The 25,292-nt window shown below is 39.3% G+C and overlaps 1 protein-coding gene and 1 pseudogene across 2 annotated transcripts in view; one reads left to right on the forward strand and one right to left on the reverse strand.

The window, feature by feature from the left end:
* JADE3 (jade family PHD finger 3) overlaps nucleotides 1-25,292 on the reverse strand; it is a 176,483-nt gene that overhangs the window by 131,586 nt on the left and 19,605 nt on the right. The window lies entirely within an intron of this gene.
* On the forward strand, nucleotides 3,962-4,587 carry LOC131748818 (large ribosomal subunit protein eL15-like; annotated as a pseudogene).

The following is a 25,292-nucleotide window of genomic DNA, read 5'->3' on the forward strand; positions in this document are numbered from 1 at the left end:
TATATATGGACTCTAAGGGAAAAAAATGTCATGAAGAGATTAGTGGTAGGACGGGAATAAAACACAGACTTACTCGAGCATGGACTTGAGGATATGGGGAGGGGGAGGGGTGGGCTGTGACGAAGTGGGGGAGTGGCAGGGACATATATACACTATCAAATGTAAATTAGATAGCTGGTGGGAAGCTGCTGCATAGCACAGGGAGATCACCTCTGTCCTTTGTGACCGCCTGGGGGGGTGGGATAGGGAGGGTGGGAGAGAGGGTGATGCAAGAGGGAGGAGATGTGGGAGCATGTGTGTATGTATAACTGATTTAGTTTGTTGTAGAGGGAAAACTAACACACTATTGTAAAACAATTATACTCCAATAAAGATGTTAAAAAAATAAATAAATAAATAAATAAATAAATAAGATATCTAAAAAAATTAAAAAAATAAAAAAAAAAAACCACAGACTTACTCGAGCATGGACTTGAGGATATGTGGAGGGGGAGGGGTGGGCTGTGACGAAGTGGGGGAGTGGCAGGGACATATATACACTATCAAATGTAAATTAGATAGCTGGTGGGAAGCTGCTGCATAGCACAGGGAGATCACCTCTGTCCTTTGTGACCGCCTGGGGGGGTGGGATAGGGAGGGTGGGAGAGAGGGTGATGCAAGAGGGAGGAGATGTGGGAGCATGTGTGTATGTATAACTGATTTAGTTTGTTGTAGAGGGAAAACTAACACACTATTGTAAAACAATTATACTCCAATAAAGATGTTAAAAATAAATAAATAAATAAATAAAAGTGATCAGCCATTTCCTCTCACTAGTCTTAGAGAAAAACACTCACAAAAGAAGCCTACAGAAAGTCAACTAGGTAATCAGACCTGTAAAAAGCCCAACAGAGAAGCAGGAAAACAAAGTTTAAATAATGACCTTTATCTCGTCCAGCCAAGAAAACCTCCCTAAGCCCCTCACACTTGGGCCTCAAGTGCCTCCAACTGACAATCTTCTTCAACCAGGTAGAAACAGTTGTGGCTTTTCTTCTAATCAATTTCTCCTGATCTGAAAGACTAATTTTATTTTATGTTTTGCCCTTTATTTATTTAATTTTCCCCTCAGCTTTATTGAGGTATAAATGACAAATAAAATTATAATATATTTAAAGTGTACAATGTGATGATTTGATCTGATATACCTATACATTGTGAAAGGATTCCCACCAAGTTTACACATCCATCACTACACAGTTACCTTTTTTCCTTTTTGTGGTGGGAACATTTAAGATCTACTCTCTTAGCAACTTTCAAGTATAAAATACAGTATTGATAACTATAGTGACCATGCTGTACATTACATCCCCAGAACTTATTCATCTTATAACTTAAAGTTTGTACCCTTTTACCAACCTCTCCCCATTTCTCCCGCTTCTTCGCCCCTAGCAACCACCATTCTACTCTGTTTCTATGAGTTTGATCTTTTTTTTTTATTCCACATATAAGTGATACCATGCAGTATTTGTCTTTCTCTGTCTGGCTTATTTCACTGAGCATAATGCCCTCCCAGTTTGTCCATGTTGTTGCAAATAGCAGATTTCCTGAAGGGCTAATTTTAAAAGAACAGAATATTGCTGCAGAACTGAAAACATTTAATACATGTCAATAGACTAGTACTGCAATCAGTTAATAATTCTTATCTTTTCTTACACCTAAGACACTTATTCAAAGAGCAAAGTTTGAATTCTAGCTACCCTTTTCACACAGTTCAGATCAGTGACATCCTAACTCAATTCACTGGACATTATTCTAAACAAGGAGTTAGCAAACGTTTTCTTAAAGGGCTAAACAGTATATATATATTTGCTTTGCAGGCCATTTAGCCTCTGTCTTAACTACTCAACTCTGCCATTACAGCATAAGAGAAACCACTGACATTTATTTATGTAAATAAATGGACATGGCTGTGTTCCAATAACACTTCACTTATAGGGACTTCCCTGATTGTCCAGTGGTTAAGAATCCGCCTTCCAATGCAAGGGATTTGGGTTTGATCCCTAGCCACAGAACTAAGATTCCACATGCTGTGGGGCAACTAAGCCCCCGTGCCATAGCTACTGAGCCTGTGTGGTCTAGAGCCTGTGAGCTGCAATGAAGAGCCCGCGTGCCGCAATGAAAGATCCCGCGTGCTGCAACTAAGACCCAACGCAGCCAAATAAATAAACGACTATTTTAAAAACTTCACTTACTGACACTGAAATTTTAATTTCATGCAATTTTCACATGTCATCAAATATTATTCTTCTTTTGATTTTTCCAACCATTTAAAAACAGAAAAATCCATTCATAGCTTATAGGCTGCACGAAAACAGGTAGTGGGACAGATTTAGCAGGCAGGCTATAGTGTACCAATCCCTGCTCAAACCAAGACTTGATGCCTCCCTGAAGGAATTTAAAATATCAGACTTTCCCTGATTTTTTTTAAAAAGTAGACATTTCAAACGAGCATCTCACCATAAACTTATGCTAAAGTTTCAGTTTAGGAGGAGGGACAAATTCTATAAGTGCATAGGAACATATTATAGTAGTGTAAACAGAACTTGAACACTAACTTATAGACCTGCAACTTACTAGGTGTGTAAAACTACAGAACTCACTCATTCTCTCTGGAGATCAATTCTCTCCATTCTAGTCCATTTGCAACAATCTTCCGCATCACTGAAAGGGAGCAGGAGTTACAACTATAGTTTACTAATGTTAAATTCTGTCTGGGATATACAGAAAATATTTCTTTCTACTGTGTGCAGGTCCCTACAAAGCAAAGATACTTTCAAAAGAAGTTTTTTGTCACTATTATTCCAATCTCTTCTGGATCCAGAGCCTACTTATGAGACTTTGAATAGCCTGAGCAGTGAAAAAACCCAAACAGAATAAACCCAAAGAAACCTGTTTCCAGACATATCCAAATCAAACTGCTGAACATAGTACAAAGAAAAAAATCTTGAAAGCAGCCAGAGGAAAAATACATTACCTTATAGGGGTATAACAATTCGAATTACAGTGGATTTCTTTTATCAGAAACCACGGAGGTCATAAGGAAATGGCACAACATGTTTGAAGTGTGGGGAAAAAAGAACTGTCAACACATAATTCTATATCCAGCAAAAATATCTTTCAGGAATGACAATTTATAGCCAGCAATCTGCTCTCAAAGAACTGCTAGAGGAAGTTCTTCAGCCAGTTGGGAAATTATAGCAGAAAGAAATTTAGCACATTAGGAATGAAGGAACAGCAATATAAATTGTAAAATGTGGGTAGATATAACAGACTGTTCTTCTCTTGAATTACTTAAAATATGTTTGGCAGCTGATAGCAAAAACAATAAGAATGTGTGAAGGGATTTTCAGTATGTGTAGATGTAATATATAAGACAACTATAACATAAAGGGGAGAGGGTAAATGTTTCTGCATGACTCTTGAAGTGGTAAAGTATTGATTCTAAGTAGACTGTGCAAGGCTAAATATGTATATTATAATCCCTAGAGTAACCACAAAAGATATGCAAAGAGATAAACTCAAAAATCACAGTAGATTAATTAAAATGGAGCACTAAAAAATGTTCAAATAACCCAAAAGGCAGGAAAGTGGAAAAGAGAGGAAATAATAACAGAGGTATAACACAAAGAAAAGAAATAATAAAATGGTAGGTTTAAACCAAGCACATCAATAACTACATTAAGTGGAATGGTCTAAATATACAATTAAAAGACAGAGACTGTCAGAACAGATTTTAAAAACATGATCCTACCACAAAGACTATAAGAATGTCATTTAAAATATTATGATACAGGTAGATGAAAAGTAAAAGATGAAATAAGATATGATGCAAATGCTGATCAAAAGAAAGAATTCAGAGCAAAGAAAATTACAAGGATAAAGTGGGCCTTTCCGTCTGGTTGCAGCCATCAGGTGAGCCGAGATGGGCACTTGCTAGTACATCCAGGAGCTATGGAGGAAGAAGCAGTTGCACATAATTTGCTTTCTGCTCAGGGTGCACTGCTGGCAGTACCGCCAGCTCTTTGCACTGCAGAGGGCCCTCTGCCCCACCCAGCCTGACAAGGTACACAGGCTGGGCTACAAGGCTAAGCAAGGTTATGTCATATATCATATTCGTGTGTGCTGTGGTGCCTGCAAATGCCCAGTTCCTAATGGTGCCACCTATGGCAAGCCTCTCCATCATGGTGTCAACCAGCTCAAGTTTGCTCGAAGCCTTCATTCTGTTGCCAAGGAGTGAACTGGACATCACTGTGGGGCCCTAAGGGTCCTGAATTCTTACTAGGTTGGTGAAGATTCTACTTACAAATTTTTTGAGGTTATCATCATTGATCCATTCCATAAAGCTATCAGAAGAAACCCTGTCACCCAGTGGATCACCAAACCAGTCCACAAGCACAGGGAGATGTGGGGGCTGACATCTGCAGGCAGAAAGAGCTGCGGCCTTGGAAAGGGCCACAAGTCCCACCACGCTATTGGTGGTTCTCGCCATGCAGCTTGGAGAAGGCGCAATACTCTCCAGCTCCACCATTACTGCTAATATATAAGTAATGTTTGTAAAATTCTTACCTAATAAACAATTTAGGACATTCATGTCCGCTTAAAGGTGTTTTTTAATTTGTCTGTTAAAACTAGTTGTCTCCAGATTATTTCATTGAATGCATTGTCAAATTATGAAAATTAAAGTGCAATAATGTTTGAAGACTTTAAGTGATGGTGTATCTTGTTTCTAATAAGGGAAACGCCTTTGTCTTTGCTTTATTAGGGAGTTGATATGTCCGTGTTTAAAATGCTGTTTGGTACAACAGGTGTAAAATAAATTCTGGAAAAGAGGAGTGCAGAAACTAGCCATGTAGATTTGTTGATGCATGTGATGAAACCTACAGCTTTATTGGGGTGATGCAATGCTCTGCTGGCTTACTCTAAAGTGGCTGTTTTATGGAGTTTGGCAAGGACAAACTTTTAAAATTGGATTTTCCTTGGAAATGTGAAGGATGTCCTGATCCTTTATCATGATCATATGCAGAAAAACAATGAAAGGTGACTAGGGCCCACATTTTTAGACTTAATCTAATATTCCATTTATGTAACAGCTGCTTCTGAAAGGTGAAAAGTAGTGTCATCATTTTTAAGAGAATTGAATAAACCTGTTGCAAGAGGATTCTCTTACAAATGAAAACATCCTGGTTAACCTAAATTAAACTGCCTTGGCCTCCATGGTACCACTGATGTTCACATAAAAGATGGGAGCTACTGGGGCTTCCCTGGTGGCGCAGTGGTTGAGAGTCCGCCTGCCGATGCAGGGGACGTGGGTTCGTGCCCCGGTCCGCGAGGATCCCACGTGCCGCGGAGCGGCTGGGCCCGTGAGCCGTGGCCGCTGGGCCTGCGCGTCCGGAGCCTGTGCTCCGCAACGGGAGAGGCCACAACAGTGAGAGGCCCCTATACCGCAAAAAAAAAAAAAAAAAAAAAAAAAAGATGGGAGCTACTGGTTTAATCCCAGGACTGGGATCTGTAGAACACTGACCTTCATGCAAAATAGTCATGGTATTTACACTGGTGTATGCTGAAACTGATGGAAATTGAACATTAGGTAAATGAGAAGGGAGTTAATTAGCCCTAAGGTTTGTAAGCTAATAATGCTAGGATTGGGAAATCGGTGTCCTTTCAAGTGTGGGAGGACAGAAAAAGCTTGGATCAAAATTTTAAATGTTTTCTCTGTAATATTAGTTTGTGACCATTATGAACTCTCTAAGCCACCACAGAGGGGAAAACAGGGTTGGTTTTATTTAAAAGTAACACTGCTAAGTCTAATCAGTGTTATTTTGGGTCAAGCCATTTTATCCATTCCCATAAGGATACTGAGAAAAGTCATGTAGCTGGTGTCAATACAAGTTCAATTGGTTTCCAATTTTATGTGTTGTCTACAGTTATTTTTCTCATCCCTGCTCAAACTACCCTCAAGAGCCTCACCATTCCACAAACTTGCCAGGCCACCAGTTGTGGCTGGGCATACCACCACATTCTGCTTGCATCATGTTCTGTTTCCCAGGGTGGATTTGAGTGTACAGGAAATATGGAAGAGGAATTGCCCCAATTCTTTCCAATTCTTGGTTTGCTATCTTAACAGGTAGGCTAATTCTGAAATCTAATTGCTGGTTTTCTTGAACCAATTTTTCTCATATTTTCTTCAAGGGTCTTGAAAGGTCCACTTAATGATTTCCAGAATGTAGCAGGCTCGCAAAACGTTTTGAGACCCAAATTTCTTCCCACTCAAAAAATAGTCTTAAACCATATAATTTTGTGTGTAGAGCTTGTTCAACTATAAATAATAGAATAAATGTCTATTAAACTAAAAAGAAAGGATAAAGCGGGATATAAAGAGACATGTCAAAATGCTAAAAGGGTTATTTAATTCACCCCAAAGACTTAACAATCCTAAATGTGTAAACACCAAACAACAGTGCTTCAAAATATGTGAAGCAAAAACTGTCAGATCTAAAATTAGAAGGAGAAAAATCCACAATTATAGTTGGAGACTTCAACATTCCTCTCTAATTAATATATAGAACTAGCAGACAGAAAATCAGCAAGAATATGTAAGAACTTAACACTATTATCAACCAAGTGGAATTAGCTTATAGGTACAGAACACTCTATCCAATAATCGCAGAATATATATTCTTTCAACAAGCTAGATCACATCCTGGGTCACAAAACAAACCTCAAATATAAAAGAACTGAAATCATACAGAATATGTTCCCTGACCATAAAGGAAATAAAATAGAAATCAACAACAGAGAGATAAGAGGAAAAGCTCCAAACACTTGGCTATTGGATATCATATATCTAAGTAACCCATTAATCAAAGAGAAACTTTTAAGGGAAATTAGAAAATATTTTTAATTAAAGAAAAATGAAAATACAACATAACTCAATTTGTGGGCTTAGAGGGAAATTCATAGCAGTAAATGATATTTTAGGGGAAAAAATCTCTCATATAAATACAGGTGACCCTTGAACAATCAGGGGTCAGAGGTGCCAAACCTCTGCACAGTCAAAAATCCATATCTAACTTATTGTCAGCCCTCCCTATCCATGGTTCCTCCATAACCTCAGTTCCTCTGTATTGGCAGTTTCACATCTGTGGATTCAACCAACCATGTGGATCGTGTAGTAGTACCGTAGTATTTACTATTGAAAATAATCCATATATAAGTGGACCTGTACAGTTCATACCCCTGTTGTTCAAGGGTCAGCTGTAATCTACGCTTCCCACTTAGGAACCTAGAAAAAGAGCAAAATAAACTCAAAGCAAGCAGAAAAAGGAAATAAGATAAAGCAGAAATCAATGAAGCTGAAAACAGAAAAACAACAGAGAAAAATAAATGAAAACAAAAGCTGGTCCTTTGAAAAGATCAAAAAAATGGATAAACTTCTAGCAAAACTGAGAAAGAAAAAAAGAGCAAATTACCAATATGAGGAATGAAAGAGGAGATTATTACTGTAGACCCCACAGACATAAAAAGATAATAAGGGGATACTACCATGAATAACTCTACACATATAAGTTAAACAACTTAAATGAAATGGACAGACTGCTTGAAAACCACAAACTACTAAAACTCATTGAAGATGAAACAGGTAACTTGAATAATGACCCATCTATTAAGGAAATTAAATTCACAGCTAAAAATCTTTTTTAAAAGAAATGCCCAGGCCCAGATGGTTTCACTGGCAAATTCCAACAAACATTTAAAGAAAAGATAACACCATTTTATAGGCAAGTGGTTATGGCACAGGGACTACAGTCAGACGTCCTGAATTTTTTTAAAAAAGATTCCTTTTTTTTTTTAAATGGTACAGTTACTTTTTATTTTATTTATTTATTTATTTACTTTTGGCTATGTTGGGTCTTCGTTTCTGTGCGAGGGCTTTCTCTAGTTGTGGCAAGCGGGGGGGCCACTCTTTATCGCGGTGTGTGGGCTTCTCACTATCACAGCCTCTCTTGTTGCGGAGCACAGGCTCCAGATGCACAGGCTCAGTAGTTGTGGCTCACGGGCCTAGTTGCTCCGCGGCATGTGGGATCTTCCCAGAACAGGGCTCGAACCCGTGTCCCCTGCGTTAGCAGGCAGATTCTCAACCACTGCGCCACCAGGGAAGCCCCCCCACCCTTTTTTTTTTTTGGTATGCAGGCCTCTCACTGTTGCGGCCTCTCCCGTTGCGGAGCACAGGCTCCGGATGTGCAGGCTCAGCGGCCATGGCTCACGGGCCTAGCCACTCCGTGGCATGTGGGATCTTCCTGGACCAAGGCACAAACCCGTGTCCCCTGCATCGGCAGGCAGATTCTCAACCACTGCACCACCAGGGAAGGCTAGACTTCCTGAATTTTAATCTCTGCTCAGTCACTTATTAATTCTGTGCTCTTGGGAAACTGTTAACATTTCTGTGCTTTAGAATGTTTCATTATTGGTTCAAAAGGGGAAAATAATAGTATTGTACTTATATGATTGATATGAGTATTGAATAAATTAGTAAATATAAAGTAAATAAATAAAAAAAGAAAAGATAACACCAATTCTGCAAGATCTCTTCCAGAAAATAGGAGAGGATAGAATCTTTCCCAACTCATTTTATGAGGCCCTGATACCAAACCCAGACAAACATAATACAAAAAAGAAAACTATAGACCAATATCCCTCATGAATATAAAAGCAAATACCCTCAACAAAATATTAGCAAATCTAACAGCAATATATAAAACCCTACAACCGGGCTTCCCTGGTGGCGCAGTGGTTGAGAATCTGCCTGCCGATGCAGGGGACACGGGTTCATGCCCCGGTCCGGGAAGATCCCACATGTCGCAGAGCGGCTGGGCCCATAAGCCTGTGCGTCTGGAGCCTGTGCTCCGCAATGGGAGAGGCCACAACAGTGAGAGGCCCGTGTACCACTAAAAAAAAAAATAAATAAATAAAAATAAAACCCTACAACCAAGTGGGGTTTCTCCTAGGAATGAAAAGCAGGTTCAATATTTGAAAATCAATCAATGTAATCAACAATATTAAGTCTAAAAAAGAAAAACCAAATGATAATATCAGTTGATGAGGACAAAACCATTTTTCAAAATTCAAAATGCATTCATAATAGAAACTCTCACCATATTAGGAATAGAAGGGAAGTTCCTCAACTTGATAAAGAACTTAAAGGTGAAATAAGAAAAAGCTGTGCTCTCTTATCACTTCTATTAAACATCATACTAGAAGTCTTAGCCTGTGCAAAAAGGAACAAAAAGTATATAAAAGGTATACAGATTGAAAGAAAGAAATGAAAGTATCCCTACTCCTAAACAGCATGATTGTTTGATTAGAATATGTCAGAGAAATCTATTTTTTAAGTCCTATAACTAACAGCTTAGCAAGGAAGCAGGATATAAGGTCAATACAAAAATCAATCATATTTCTATATGGTGGCAATAAACAACTAGAAACTGAATCTTTAAAAAAATATATCATTTACAACAGCTCCAAAGAAATGAAACATTCAGGTATATATCTAACAAAACATGTACAGGATCTCTATGCTGAACACTACAAAACATAGATGCTTCCATGCAAAAATCAAGGAAAATCTAAAGAAATGGAGAAATATATTATATTCATGTGGTGGAAGATTCAGCATATTAAAGATGTCATTTCTCCCCAAAGTCATCAGATTCATCATTAGATTTAGCCTAATTCAAACAAAAATGCCAGTAGGATTTTTTGTAAATATAGACAAGATGATTCTAAAATTTATAAAGAACAGCAAAAGATCTAGAATATCTAAAACAAATTTTAAAAAGAATAAAGTTGGAGAAACACGCTGATTTTAAGACATAATATAAAGCTACAGTAATCAAGACAGTGGTATTAATGAAGTGATAAAAACAGAACAATGGAACAAAAGAGAGAGTTAAGATATTGACCTACATAAATATAGGCAACTGATTTTTGAAACAGGTGCAAAAGCAATTTAAAGGAGGAAGGATAGTCTTTTGAACGAACGGTGTGGGAACAATTAGACACCCATATGTAAAAAACAGATCTCCACCTAAACTTCACATCATGTACAAAGATTAACTCGAAATAGGCACATATCTAAATGTAAAACATATAACTACAAAACTTTTAGAAGAAAACATAGGAGAAAATCTTCATGATCTAGGGTTAATATAAGAGTTCTCAGACATGAGTCCTTTCAAAAAATGATAAATTGGACTTCATCAAAATTAAAATCTTGCTTGGTGAATGACACCATTAAGAGAATAAAAAACCAAGCCACAGATGTAGAGAAAATATTTACTGATAAATCACATAACCAACAAAGGATTTTTATTCAGAATATTAAAAAACAAAACAAAAAAACTCTCGGACTTCCCCGGCAGTCCAGTGGTTAAGCCTCCGCGCTTCCAATGCAGGGGGTGTGGGTTCAATCCCTGGTCGGGGAACTAAGATCCCACATGCTGCACCGTGCAGCCAATCAAAACAAAACAAAACACAAAACTCTTAAAACACCACAGCAAGAAAACAAAATTACCAAATTTAAATTAAAGCAAAATACTTGAACAAATACTCCTCTCAACAAATACTTGAGTAAAATACTCCTCTGATGGGCTCAATAAAAGTCATGAATTTTAATTTAGTTTGGCTAATTGTAAGGGTACTCCCTACATCCCAAGGCAGAAGCTGGCCCAAATAGATTTTTCAAAAACATTCATTGTGTGTTGAAAAAATTACTCCTACTCCTGTTCTATATCCTCAACCCACTTCACCCCCTCCTCCTTGGTGTTTTAGAATTTTGGTTCAGACTTCCTTTGCAGAGGATTCCCTACGCTGCATGGAAACTTGGAACTTTGGTCTTTGTATGAATGGGCACCATATTTCGATTATTTCTGAGTTTGAGTGTTTATTGGAAGATATTTGTTTCATACCTCTTTCAATAAAGTTGTCAAGCTGATTCAGAATATTTATAAATACCAGTTTGTTTGTGAAACACGTTTTAACCCACCCTTCCTATTTCTCAGGATGTTTCAAATCTGTATGCATTTAATACTCAGTGGTGTTGTAGATCATTAAATTTTATTAATGTGAAAGAGATCCATTCTTTTGCTTGACTTCATTTTAAATCTTTTGGGTGCTGACAGGGCAGATTGCAACCCTCCATTTGGGCTCTATTCTCCATTTTCATCCTGGACCACTGCAAACCAATGATTGACACTGAGTACTAGTTGAGCCTGCTTGGGTAAGGGGGTGAGGGTAGTCAGGGCTGAGCAGTGTCTAGTGCCTGGAACTCACTGATCATTTGCTGAATTTGTTAATTTGATTATACTATTCAGTAGTGTGAAAAGGCAAGTGTTAAAATAAAACCTGTTAGGGAAAAGGATGCTCTATCACAACAAGCTGCAGTATATTTTGCCAAAGCTATTAGATTTTTGAGGCAGCTGGTAGTTTATCAATTTTTATTGCTCCAATATAGTTATTTTATGGCCATTACCAGCAAAAGCGGATTATAGGAATAGTGTTTGACAGGAAATAAGGGCCCAGTGTGAGTCTATTTGTTCTGGATCTCTAAAACAAAGGCTCTTAATGTCATCCTCTCGGTTTATAGATAGAAGAGTAACATGATAGGAAAGACATCAGTTTCTCATTTTGTGAGAGTAGTTCCAGAAAGTCTTTCTGCAGTTTTCTTGAGCACCTGCAGAGTTATCCTTTTTTTTTTTTCCTGAGAAGACCTCTTCAGGTACCAGCATGATCACAAAGGTATTTCAAGGTGCTCTTACAGCATTAAAACCAGCAGTCAGTAGTAGATATCAGGGACTTTGTACAGGATGGGGCATGGTCCACAGACAATGTTGTAGGATGTTCGGGGTATAATATAATATATATAATTACAATATAATTTTCAAAATTAAGAACATGACTCACATACAAATACAGAATGAACACACGTCAAAGACTAATTTATTAGTGAGGGACCCAGCATTACGTAAGGCTGATTCAAAGAATATTTGAGAGATTCAGTATATATAGATACTGAAAATAAAAATGCTAGAATAAGATAGCTAAATTAGATAGAAAAGTGGTTAATGCACTATAGGACAGTTAATCCATAGTCTTTGGGATTATTTCTTCTACCAAACAGACATTTTTTTCATCTCTACCAGACAAAAATCTTTAAGTTAACATGTCATTTCAAAAAGCATGGACCTGGGCTTCCCTGGTGGTGCAGTGGTTGGGAGTCCGCCTGCCAATGCAGGGGACACGGGGTCGTGCCCTGGTCCGGAAGGATCTCACATGCCGCAGAGCGGCTGGGCCCGTGAGCCATGGCCGCTGAGCCTGCGCGTCCAGAGCCTGTGCTCTGCAACGGGAGAGGCCACAACAGTGAGAGAGGCCCTGAGTACCGCAAAAAAAAAAAAAAAAAAAAAAAAAAAAAAGTCTGAACTCTAATCATTAGTGAATAATAAGTCAAACAAAGATGTAATCCCCTAGAGAACTAAATAATCCTTGGGTGGGCCTGTCAGTCAATGCTCCAGAATGACAACGAAAGGACATTTGGTCGTCCTTTTGTATTATTTTTTAAGTTTTAAAATAATTTCTATTAACAGAGGGTTGATAGTTTTATACCTGAGTCTAAGTCTTTGGAAGTAAAATTAAGGTTCTAGGGGGCCCACCTTTGGAATAGTGTAGTAGCGCTTCTATATTTTACTTTACATATGCGTTTCAAAATAGTCATTTATTTACCTTTCAAAGCAATCATAGGATCTTAGAAGTCATCTGAGATCAGTCATCTCCTAGGGCAGGAATGCTTTCTTTAGTAGTCTTGACAGGTAATCATGAAGCATTTGTGCACAAGAAGGAAGGAAACTAACATTACTGAGTGCCTATTATGTACAAATTTATTTTCAAAGGGCCAAATTTCTTTTCTCACAGTAATACGTTACCTATACATTTAGCCACATTTATCAAATAAATAGATCTCTTCAGCATAATTGCTTTGAATTATAACTTAATTTTAAAATTTATACACAGTATAATTTACTTTTTTTTTTGCGGTACGCGTGCCTGTCACTGTTGTGGCCTCTCCTGTTGCGAAGCACAGGCTCTGGACGCGCAGGCTCAGCGGCCATGGCTCATGGGCCTAGCCGCTCTGCGGCATGTGCGATCTTCCCGGACCGGGGCACAAACCCGTGTCCCCTGCATCGGCAGGTGGACTCTCAACCACTGCGCCACCAGGGAAGCCCTAATTTACCCTTTTTAATGTACAGTTCAAGTTCTGACAAATACCTATGGTTGTAATTACCACCAAAAACAAGATACAGAACAGTTCCAAGCATAATTTCCTTTTAAATGTCAATCAACAAGCATTTATTGACTACTCACGTGTCCAGTAGTTACTGTTCAGTCTTTGCAGATAGCAGGAGAGTGTGAAAAGGCGAGAGAAGTAAAAGATATGATGCCTCTCTCCAGAGAACTTCCAGTGTAAACTGCAGGGCACAGCTGCACACACACAACCCAAGTACAAATAGGCAATCTACTAGGTAATAATCTGCATGACGTGGATTCTGGTATTGATACTGCCATCATGTGACCTTGAATAAGCCATTTATTATTATTATTATTTCTTATCTAGGACTTTCTTTCCTCATTCATAACTGGAAGGGGTTGTCCTAGACAATCTCTTAGGTCTCTCCTAATTGTAAGCACATGTGAATCAGGTAATGCAGGTTCAGAGTGATGGTGGAAGGTTGGGAAGTTGAGAACAGCTTTATGGCATTGAGGCAGTCCATGGGTTGGCTCCTCAGAGTTAGTGAACGAAGTAATTAGTGAGGGATGCAGCATGCAGCTGAAAGATATGACCTGTCAAAGGGCTATGAAGGGAGCAAATGAATGGATGTTGGTCCAGTGGAGTGAAGAACTGCAAGGTGTCACCCTGGAAGACAGTGTTGATCCCAAGCTTTGAACTGTTTGAGAGCCAGGGAGAGACATGAGGATTAGGAAGCTTGGTTGTCTACTAAGTAAAGAGGAGTGACACCTTGATGACAGTGATCCACAGCAATCTCTCACTGACAACCTACTATGAACATGCCCTCTAGATGCCAGGAATACAACAGTACAAAACCTGCTCTTTCAGTTATTTATTGCTGCATAACAAATCACCCCAAAATTTAGTGACTTAAAATAACAACCATTTTATTTGCTCATAATTCTGTGGGTCAGCAATTTGGGCTAGAATCAGCTGAGCGGTTCTTCTGCTATAGTCTTTCCAAGAGTTCTTCATGAAGTTAGTCATCTGGCAATACGACTAGGGTTCAGTATTTAAGATGGCCTCACTCACATGTCTGATGGTTGGCTGTTGACTGGCCTCTCCACATCATCTCTCTTCCTCCAGCAGACTAGCTGGGGCTTCTTCACATGGTTGCTTCAGCGTTCTCAGGGAGAAGAGGAAAGCTACAAGACTTCTTGAGACCTAGGCTCAGAAGTCACCCAGAGTTACTCATGCTACATTTATTGGCCAAAGTAAGTAACAAGAACAGTTCAGATTCAAGGAGTAGAGAAACAGACTCCACCTCCTGATGGGAGGAGCTGCAAAGTCACACTGTAAAGTGGTGTATATACAGAAATGAAAAGACTTGGTGGCCATTAAGCACTCTATCACACCATTCCACTTGGGAAAATGAGTGTTGAGCACATAGTCCTGTGGGCCTTGAGAGATGGAAGGAACCACTGAGGTGAAAAAAATGAGCTTTTGAGTGGATCCTGAGAAACGTGCAGATAGAACAAACAGAGGAATGTGGAGAACTTCAGGCAGAGGCAGTACAGACAGAGTGGCAGGATGACTCATGGTATGTTTAGACTCTAATGAATGCACACTTGGGTGGAGTGGGTAGAGAAGAGGATTTAAGACATATGCAGTAAGTATGGTGGGAAAGGTTATGCTTGGGTGTGGGGGACTTTACCTGCTAGGCTCTCAGGAGTACAGGCATACCTACTATGCAGTGAGCAGCCAGGAGTACATGGTGGCTTACTGACAGGAGTGGGTATGGTGGTATAGCGAAGAGACCTTTAAGAGCCTGCATCTTTATGAACAGTAGTTTGGAAGGAAGTTGAGTTTGACCTGGAGTGGCACAGAGATCATGGCAAGAAATCAGCCTAGAGACTGTTTCCCTAAAGGCAAGTGCCTACATGGATTCTCCTCAAGGGGCTAAAGGGCATAATTGGAGCTTTTACAGGTAGGTTTATTTATTTATTTATTTATTTATTTATTTATTTATTTATTTTTTAACATCTTTATTGGAGTATAATTGTTTTACAATAGTGTACTGAATCAGTTATACATATACATATGTTCCCATATCTCTTCCCTCTTGCATCACCCTCTCTCCCACCCTCCCTATCCCACCCCTCTAGGTGGTCACAAAGCACAGAGGTGATCTCCCTGTGCTATGCAGCAGCTTCCCACTAGCTATCTAATTTACATTTGATAGTGTGTATATGTCCCTGCCACTCTCTCACTTCGTCTCAGCCCACGAAGGTAGGTTTATTTAGAAGTATAAAAAAAATGTTTATCCTGGATTAAATTGGTTATCCTAGAGAGAGCTAAATTTAGGTTCATAACACACACAAACACACCCCCCTCTCTCCTGTATAAGATTTGAGTTTCATGTGAGACAAGTAGGATACAACTGTTTACAGTCAAAGTTTTGTTTGTATTTGGAAAGAAAAAATCCTAGTGCTCTTTAACATTATAAGTGGGCAAGGAATCATGCATGAGGCTAGAAACCATGATGCAGCCATGGAAAAGCTGCCTGCAGTTTTGACTGTAACCTAAACTACAGAGCCATGCTCTGCCCAGGCAGACTGTATAGCCACACTTTTCACAGTGGCAGCATAGGAAAACACCAGTTTTCTTTTGACAGTCTGCAAAATGTATATTTCTTTTCCAAACTACTGCTTTCCACAGGATTTATGTGGCCATCAGAACACATTATGCATAATTTCTTAAAACACAAAATGAGAAGTGATGTTTGGTTTGTTAATTAAACAGCAGGCAGCAAATAGATAACCAGCAAGGACCTACTGTATAGCTCAGGGAACTATACTCAATATTTTGTAATAACCTATAAAGGAAAATAATCTGAAATATATATATATACACACACACACACATATGTATCTGAATCACTTTGCTGTACACCTAAAACTAACACAAAATTGTAAATCAACTATACTTCAATAAAAAATAAAAAACCAGCAGGCAACAATTCTGTTTCAGGTATTTGTGAGAGACAGAACATAGAGAATTTGAAGCTCTACTATCACTACGGGAGGGGCAGTCTAGTTGTAAAGCTTCAGGTCATGTATATACGAAATAGGTCACAGAGTAAGGAAATATGGCATTAGGTGCCAAAGTGAATAAAAAAGACAAGACTTCAAATGAGAGAATGTGGCGCAGAGGATAACATCCAAGTGAGTGGGTTTCGGGGAGATAGAGAATCTCCTAAGCTAGAATTTCCAAGAATTTGGAATTGCCCCAGGCAGGATTGATTGGCAGGAAGAAGAGGACAGGACGATCCAGCTGTGGGGAAAGGCTCCAGGTAAACTTGAGTGTTGGATTGTTGGTGGTATTGGGGGAGGGGAGCCAGTGAGGAAACAGTTCAGAGATGACTTCCCAGTCTGTGTGCTTAAGACTTCTATTCCACCTAGTTGCCCTGAAATCCCAGGTGAAGAACTGTCCTCAGTTGATGGATTGTGTCATGTGAAAACATTACAAAACAACTGAAACTAACAGACAGGAAAAGAAAGGATATTTAGGTTCCTCTTTACACATACAGGGCTTTATCCACTGTCTAGTAGGTGAATGGGTGGCCCTTTGTGCATACATCGTAGGATAGGGAAAAGTTCTCCAAGGGAAAACACATCTCCTCTGCCTTTGGTACTTGCTCAGACTGAGCCAGACCATAGCATGCAGCAGTTATGCAAGAAAGGGACCTCCACTGCATTTTTTAATGACATAGTATTCTAGGGAGATATCTGAGTGGGCATGCTGTTTTTGTCAATTCTCTCCTCAATGTGCTCCTCAAAACTGGGGAGGTTTCCTGTAAAAAGATGTGTTTTCTTGTAGGATCTGAGAAATTATAGATGGTTCATATATCATGGGGGTTCCAAGAAATCATGCCTCATCAGTGTCCCCAACAGTTAGCTTTTAAAAAAAAGTATAAAAATATCATTTAGTGATTATCGAAATTACTTATTTTGTGGGGAGGTACTCAGGTTTATACACTTGAGGAGTGCCTACACATGGGCCTGGTATATAGCAACCACTCGAGTGTTAGTTGATTCTAAGCTGCTTTTTTGCAGCTTCTTTATGAAGTATAGCAATGCACTAAATTTTTGGTGAACGTGATTCTTTAATGTTGGGAGGACAAGTAAAACCATCAAAAGGGGGCATCTGGTCCAATCTTTGGATATTATATAGAACTCACATACATCTAAATGTTCCTAAGGACAACTTTTAAAATTTCGCTCATGGACACCATGCTTTGAAGGCTTGCCTACTAAACACACCACACCAATGGATTATATTTTTTTAAATTACTTATCTCCATGATACCATTTTGTTTTTTTTAAACATCTTTATTGGAATATAATTGCTTTCCAACGGTGTGCCAGTTTCTGCTTTATAACAAAGTGAATCAGTTATACATATACATATGTCCCCATATCTCTTCCCTCTTGCGTCTCCCTCCCGCCCGCCCTCCCTATCCCACCCCTCTAAGTGGTAACAAAGCACCGAGCTGATCTCCCTGTGCCATGCGGCTGCTTCCCACTAGCTAAATATTTTACATTTCATAGTGTATATATGTCCATGCCACTCTCTCACTTTGTCCCAGCTTACCCTTCCCCCTCCCTGTATCCTCAAGTCCATTCTCTAGTAGGTCTGAGTCTTTATTCCCATTTTGCCCCTAGGTTCTTCATGACCTTTTTTTTTTAGATTCCATATATATGTGTTAGCATACGGTATTTGTTTTTCTCTTTCTGACTTACTTCACTCTGTATGAGACTCTAGGTCCACCCACCTCACTACAGATAATTCAATTTCGTTTCTTTTTATGGCAGAGTAATATTCCATTGTATATATGTGCCACATCTTCTTTATCCATTCATCTGTCGATGGACACTTAGGTTGCTTCCATGTCCTGGCTATTGTAAATAGAGCTGCAATGAACATTTTGATACATGACTCTTTTTGAATTATGGTTTTCTCAGGGTATATGCCCAGTAGTGGGATTGTTGGGTCATATGGTAGTTCTATTTTTAGGTTTTTAAGGAAACTCCATACTGTTCTCCATAGTGGCTGTATCCATTTACATTCCCACCAACAGTGCAAGAGGATTAGGGTTCCCTTTTCTCCATACCCTCTCCAGCATTTATTTGTAGATTTTTTGATGATGGCCATTCTGACAGGTGTGAGATGATACCTCATTGCAGTTTTGATTTGCATTTCTCTAATGATTAGTGATGTTGAGCATTCTTTCATGTGTTTGTTGGCAATCTGTATATCTTCTTTGGAGAAATGTCTATTTAGGTGTTCTGCCCATTTTTTGATTGGGTTGTTTGTTTTTTTTACATTGAGCTGCACAAGCTGCTTCTAAATTTTGGAGATTAATCCGTCGTCAGTTGCTTCATTTGCAAATATTTCCCCCATTCTGAGGGTTGTCTTTTGGTCTTGTTTATGGTTTCCTTTGCTGTGCAAAAGCTTTTAAGTTTCATTAGGTCCCATTTGTTTATTTTTGTTTTTATTTCCATTTCTCAAGGAAGTAGGTCAAAAAGGATCTTGCTTTGATTTGTGTCATAGAGTGTTCTGCCTATGTTTTCCTCTAAGAGTTTGATAGTGTCTGTCCTTACATGTAGGTCTTTAACCCATTTTGAGTTTCTTTTTGTGTATGGTGTTAAGGAGTGTTCTAATTTCATTCTTTTACATGTAGCTGTCCAGTCTTCCCAGCACCACTATTGAAGAGGATGTCTTTTCCCCACTGTATATTCTTGCCTCCTTTATCAAAGATAAGCTGACCATATGTGCGTGGGTTTATCTCTGGGCTTTCTATCCTGTTCCACTGATCTATATTTCTGTTTTTGTGCCAGTACCATACTGTCTTGATTACTGTAGCTTTGTAGTATAGTCTGAAGTCAGGGAGCCTTATTCCTCCAGCTCCATTTTTCGTTCTCAAGATTGCTTTGGCTATTCGGGTCTTTTGTGTTTCCATACAAATTGTGAAATTTTTTGTTCTAGTTCTATTAAAAATGCCAGTGGTAGTTTGATAGGGATTGCATTCAATCTGTAGATTGCTTTGTGTAGTAGATTCATTTTCACAATGTTGATTCTCCCGATCCAAGAACATGGTATATCTCTCCATCTATTTCTATCATCTTTAATTTCTTTCATCAGTGTCTTATAATTTTCTGCACACAGGTCTGTGTCTCCTTAGGTAGGTTTATTATTAGATTTTTATTCTTTTTGTTGCAATGGTAAATGGGAGTGTTTTCTTAATCTCAGTTTCCGGTTTTTCAACATAAGTGTATAGGAATGCAAGAGAGTTCTGTGCATTAATTTTGCATCCTGCTACTTTACCAAATTCATTGATTAGCACTAGTAGTTTTCTGGTAGCATCTTTAGGATTCTCTATATATAGTATCATGTCATCTACAAACAGTGACAGCTTTACTTCTTCTTTTACAATTCGTATTCCTTTTATTTCTTTTTTCTTCTCTGACTGCTGTGGCTAAAACTTCCAAAACTACGTTGAATAACAGTGGTAAGAGTGGGCAACCTTGTCTTGTTCCTGATCTTAGTGGAAATGGTTTCAGTTTTTCACTATTGAGGATGATGTTGGCTGTGGGTTTGTCATATATGGCCTTTATTATGTTGAGGAAAGTTCCCTCTATGCCTACTCTCTGGAGGGTTTTTATCATAAATGGGTGTTGAAATTTGTTGAAAGATTTCTCTGCGTCTATTGAGATGATCATATGGTTTTTCTCTGATTTGCGTATGTTGAAGAATCCTTGCATTCCTGGGATAAACCCCACTTGATGATGATATATGATCCTTTTAATGTGCTGTTGGATTCTGTTTGCTAGTATTTTGTTGAGGATTTTTGCATCTATATTCATCAGTGATATTGGCCTGTAGTTTTCTTTCTTTGTGACATCTTTGTCTGGTTGTGGTATCAGGGCGATGGTGTCCTCGTAGAATGAGTTTGGGAGTGTTCCTCCCTCTGCTCTACTTTGGAAGAGTTTGAGAAGGATGGGTATTAGCTCTTCTCTAAATGTTTGATAGAATTCGCCTGTGAAGCCATCTGGTCCTGGGCTTTTTTGTTTGTTGTAAGATTTTTAATCACAGCTTCAACTTCAGTGCTTGTGATTGGTCTGTTCATATTTTCTACTTCTTCCTGCTTCAGTCTCGGAAGGTTGTGCATTTCTAAGAATTTGTCCATTTCTTCCAGGCTGTCCATTTTATTGGCATATAGTTGCTTGTAGTAATCTCTCAAGATCCCATTCAGTGTCAGTTGTTACTTCTTTTTCATTACTAATTCTACTGATTTGAGACTTCTCCCTTTTTTTCATGAGTCTGGCTAATGGTTTATCCATTTTCTTTATCTTCTCCAAGAACCAGCTTTTAGTTTCACTGATCTTTGCTATCATTTCCTTAATTTCTTTTTCACTTATTTCTGATATGATCTTTATGATTTCTTTCCTTCTGCTAACTTTGGGGTTTTTTGTTCTTCTTTCTCTAATTGCTTTAGGTGTAAGGTTAGGTTGTTTATATGAGATGTTCCTTGTTTCTTAAGGTAGGACTGTACTGCTATAAACTTCCCTCTTAGAACTGCTTTTGCTGCATTCCATAGGTTTTGTGTCGTCGTGATCTCATTATCATTTGTTTCTGGTATTTTTTGATTTCCTCTTTGATTTCTTCAGTGATCTCTTGGTTATTAAGCAGTGTGTTGTTTTAGCCTCCATGTGTTTGTATTTTTAACAAATTTTCTTCCTGTAATTGATATCTAGTCTCATAGCATTGTGGTCGGAAAAGATACTTGATATGATTTCAATTTTCTTAAATTTACCAAGGCTTGATTTGTGACCCAAGATATGACCTATCCTGGACAATGTTCCATGAGCACTTGAGAAGAATGTGTATTCTGTTCTTTTCAGATGGAATGTCCTAGAAATATCAGTTAAGTCCATCCTGTTTAATGTGTCATTTAAAGCTTGTGTTTCCTTATTCATTTTCATTTTGGATGATCTATCCATTGGTGAAAGTGGGGTGTTAAAGTCCCCTACTATGATTGTGTTACTGTCCGTTTCCCCTTTTATGGCTGTTAGTATTTGCCTTATGTAGTGAGATGCTCCTATGTTAGGTGCATAAATATTTACAATTTTTATATCTTCTTCTTGGATTGATTTGTTGATCATTATGAAGTGTCCTTCTCTGTCTCTTGTAATAGTCTTTGTTTTAAAGTCTATTTTGTCTGATATGAGAATTGCTACTCCTTCTTTCTTTTGATTTCCATTTGCATGGAATATCTTCTTCCATTCCCTCACTTTCAGTCTGTATGTTTCCCTAGGTCTGAGGTCAGTCACTTGTAGAGAGCATATATACGGCTCTTGTTTTTGTATGCATTTAGCCAGTCTATGTCTCTTGGTTGGAGCATTTAATCCATTTACATTTAAGATAATTATCAATATGTATGTTCCTATTACCATTTTCTTAATTGTTTTGGGTTTGTTATTGTAGGCCTTTTCCTTCTCTTGTGTTTCCTGCCTAGAGAAGTTCCTTTAGCATTTGTTGTAAAGCTGTTTTGGTAGTGCTGAATTCTCTTAGCTTTTACTTGTCTGTAAAGTTTTTAATTTCTCCATCAAATCTGAATGAGATCCATGCTGAGTAGAGTAAACCTGGTTGTAAGTTTTTCTCCTTCATCACTTTAAATATGTCCTGCCACGACCTTCTGGCTTGCAGAGTTTCTGCTGAAAGATCAGATGTTAACCTTATGGGGATTCCCTTGTGTGTTATTTGTTGTTCTTCCCTTGCTGCTTTTAGTATTTTTTCTTTGTATTTAACTTTTGATAGTTTGATTAATATGTGCCTTGGTGTGTTTCTCCTTGGATTTATCCCATATGGGACTCTCTGTGCTTCTTGGAGTTGACTATTTCCTTTCCCATATTAGGGAATTTTTCAACTATCATCTCTTCAAATATTTTCTCAGTCCCTTTCTTTTTCTCTCTTCTTCTGGGACCCCTATAATTTGAATGTTGGTGCATTTAATGTTGTCTCAGAGCTCTCTGAGACTGTCCTCAATTCTTTTCATTCTTTTTTCTTTATTGTGCTCTGCAGTAGTTATTTCCACTATTTTATCTTCCAGGTCACTTATCTGTTCTTCTGCCTCAGTTATTCTGCTACTGATCCCATCTAGAGAATTTTTAATTTCATTATTGTGTTGTTCATCATTGTTTGTTTGCTCCTTAGTACTTCTAGGTCCTTGTTGAACGTTTCTTGTATTTTCTCCATTCTATTTCCAAGATTTTGGATCATTTTTACTATCATTACTCTGAATTCTTTTTCAGGTAGACTGCCTATTTCCTCTTCCTTTGTTACGTCTGGTGGGTTTTTACCTTGCTCCTTCATCTGCTGTGTGTTTCTCTGTCTTTGCATTTTGTTTAACTTACTGTGTTTGGGGTCTCCTTTTCACAGGCTGCAGTTCATAGTTCCCTTTGTTTTTGGTGTCTGGCCCCAGTGGCTAAGGTTGGTTCAGTGGGTTGTGTAGGCTTCCTGGTGGAGGGGACTTGTGCTTGTGTTCTGGTGCATGAGGCTGGATATTGTCTTTCTGGTGGGCAGGACCCTCTCTGGTGGTGTGTTTTGGGGTGTCTGTGACCTTATTATGATTTTAGGCAGCCTCTCTGCTAATGGATTGGGTTGTGTTCCTATCTTGCTAGTTGTTTGTCATAGGGTGTCCAACACTGTAGTTTGCTGGTTGTTGAGTGGAGCTGGGTCTTGGCATTGAGATGGAGATATCTGGGAGATTTTTGCCGTTTGATATTACATGGAGCTGGGAGGTCTCTTGTGGACCAGTGTGCTGAACTTGGCTCTCCCACCTCAGAGGCACAGCCCTGACACCTGGCTGGAGCACCAAGAGCTTGTCATCCATATGGCTCAGAATAAAAGGGAGAAAAGAAAGAGAGAAAGAAAGAAGAAGATAAAATAAAATGAAATAAAGTAAAATAAAATAAAATAGCTATTAAAATAAAAATTATCAAAAAAAATTTAAGTAATAAAAAAATTTAAAAAGAAAGAAGAGAGCAGCCAAACCAAAAAACAAATCAACCAATGATAACAAATGCTAAAAACTATAATTAAACAAACAAACAATAAAAAAGACGGACACACAGAACCCTAGGACAAATGGTAAAAGCAAAGCTATACAGACAAAATTACACACAGAAGCATACACATACACACTGATAAAAAGAGAAAAAAGGGAAAAAAAGTATATATATATCGTTGCTCCCAAAGTCCACCTCTTCAATTTGTGATGATTCGTTGTCTGTTCCGGTATTCTATAGATGCAGGATAAATCACGTTGATTATGGAGATTTAATCCACTGCTCCTGAAGCTGCCAGGAGAGATTTCCCTTTCTCTTCTTTGTTCACACAGCTCCTGGGGTTCAGCTTTGGATTTGGACCCGCCTCTGCGTGTAGGTCGCCTGGGGGCATGTGTTCTCTGCTCAGACAGGACGGGGTTAAAGGAGAAGCTGATTTGGGGGCTCTGGCTCACTCTGGCCAGGTGGAGGGAGGGGTACAGAATGTCGGGCAAGCCTGCAGCGGCAGAGGCCGGCATTACATTGCAACAGCCTGAGGTGCGCCGTGCGTTCTCTTGGGGAAGTTGTCCCTGGCTCATGGGACCCTGGCTGTGGCTGGCTGCACAAGCTCCCGGGAGGGGAGGTGTGGATAGTGACCTGTGCTTGCACACAGGCTTCTTGGTGGCGGCAGCAGCAGCCTTAGTGTCTCATGCCCGTCTCTGGGGTCCACGCTGATAGCCGCGGCTCACGCCCTTCTCTGGAGCTCGTTTAGGCGGTGCTCTGAATCTCCTCTCCTCGTGCACCCCAAAACAATGGTCTCTTGCCTCTTAGGCAGGTCCGAACTTTTTCCTGGACTCCCTCCCAGCTAGATGTGGCGCACTAGCCTGCTTCAGGCTGTGCTCACACAGCCAACCCCAGTCTTCTCCCTGGGATCCGACCTCCAAAGCCAGAGCCTCAGCTCCCAGCCCCTGCCCGTCCCGGCAGGTAAGCAGACAAGCCTCTCGGGTTGGTGAGTGCGGGTTGGCACCGATCCTCTGTGTGGGAATCTCTGTCCTTTGCCCTCTGCACCCCTGTTGCTGCACTCTCCTCCATGGCTCCGAAGCTTCCCCCCTCTGCCATCCGCAGTCTCCTCCCGAGAAGGGGCTTCCTAGTGTGTGGAAACCTTTCCTCCTTCACATCTCCCTCCCACTGGTGCAGTTCCTGTCCCTATTCTTTTGTCTGTTTTTTTCTTTTGCCCTACCCAGGTACGTGGGGAGTTTCTTGCCTTTGGGGAGGTGTGAGGTCTTCTGCCAGCGTTTAGCAGGCGTTCTGTAGGAGTTGTTCCCCACATAGATGTATTTTTGATGTATTTGTGGGGAGGAAGGTGATCTCCACATCTTACTCTTCTGCCATCTTGAAGCTCCCTCTTATGGATTATTTGATTTCTCCATTTTAATTGACTAAAGGTGAATGTTTCTGACAAGAAAGGGTTTTATTAAACATCAGATAAGAATAATAATATATTTAGTATGCCAGAGATTGATCAGCATTTTATTCTTTTTTAAAAATATTTATTTATTTGGCTGTGCCAGGTCTTAGTTGCGGCACGCAGGATCTTTGTTGCAGCACGGAGGATCTTTAGTTGTGGCATGCGGGGTCTTTTTTTAGTTTCAGCATGTGGGGTCTTTTTTCAGTTGAGGCATGCAGGCTCTTAGTTGTGGCACGCAGAATCTAGTTCCCTGACCAGGGATCAAAGCCAGGCCCCCTGCATAGCGAATGTAGAGTCTTAACCACTGGACCACCAGGGAAGTCCCGATCAGCCTTTTATTCTTAATATGCCATCAATTTGAGAGTTCCCTGGTGGAGCAGTCATTAAGAATCCACCTGCCAAT

The sequence above is a fragment of the Kogia breviceps genome, chromosome X (genome assembly GCF_026419965.1).
Source record: "Kogia breviceps isolate mKogBre1 chromosome X, mKogBre1 haplotype 1, whole genome shotgun sequence".
Taxonomy (NCBI): Eukaryota; Metazoa; Chordata; class Mammalia; order Artiodactyla; family Physeteridae; genus Kogia; species Kogia breviceps.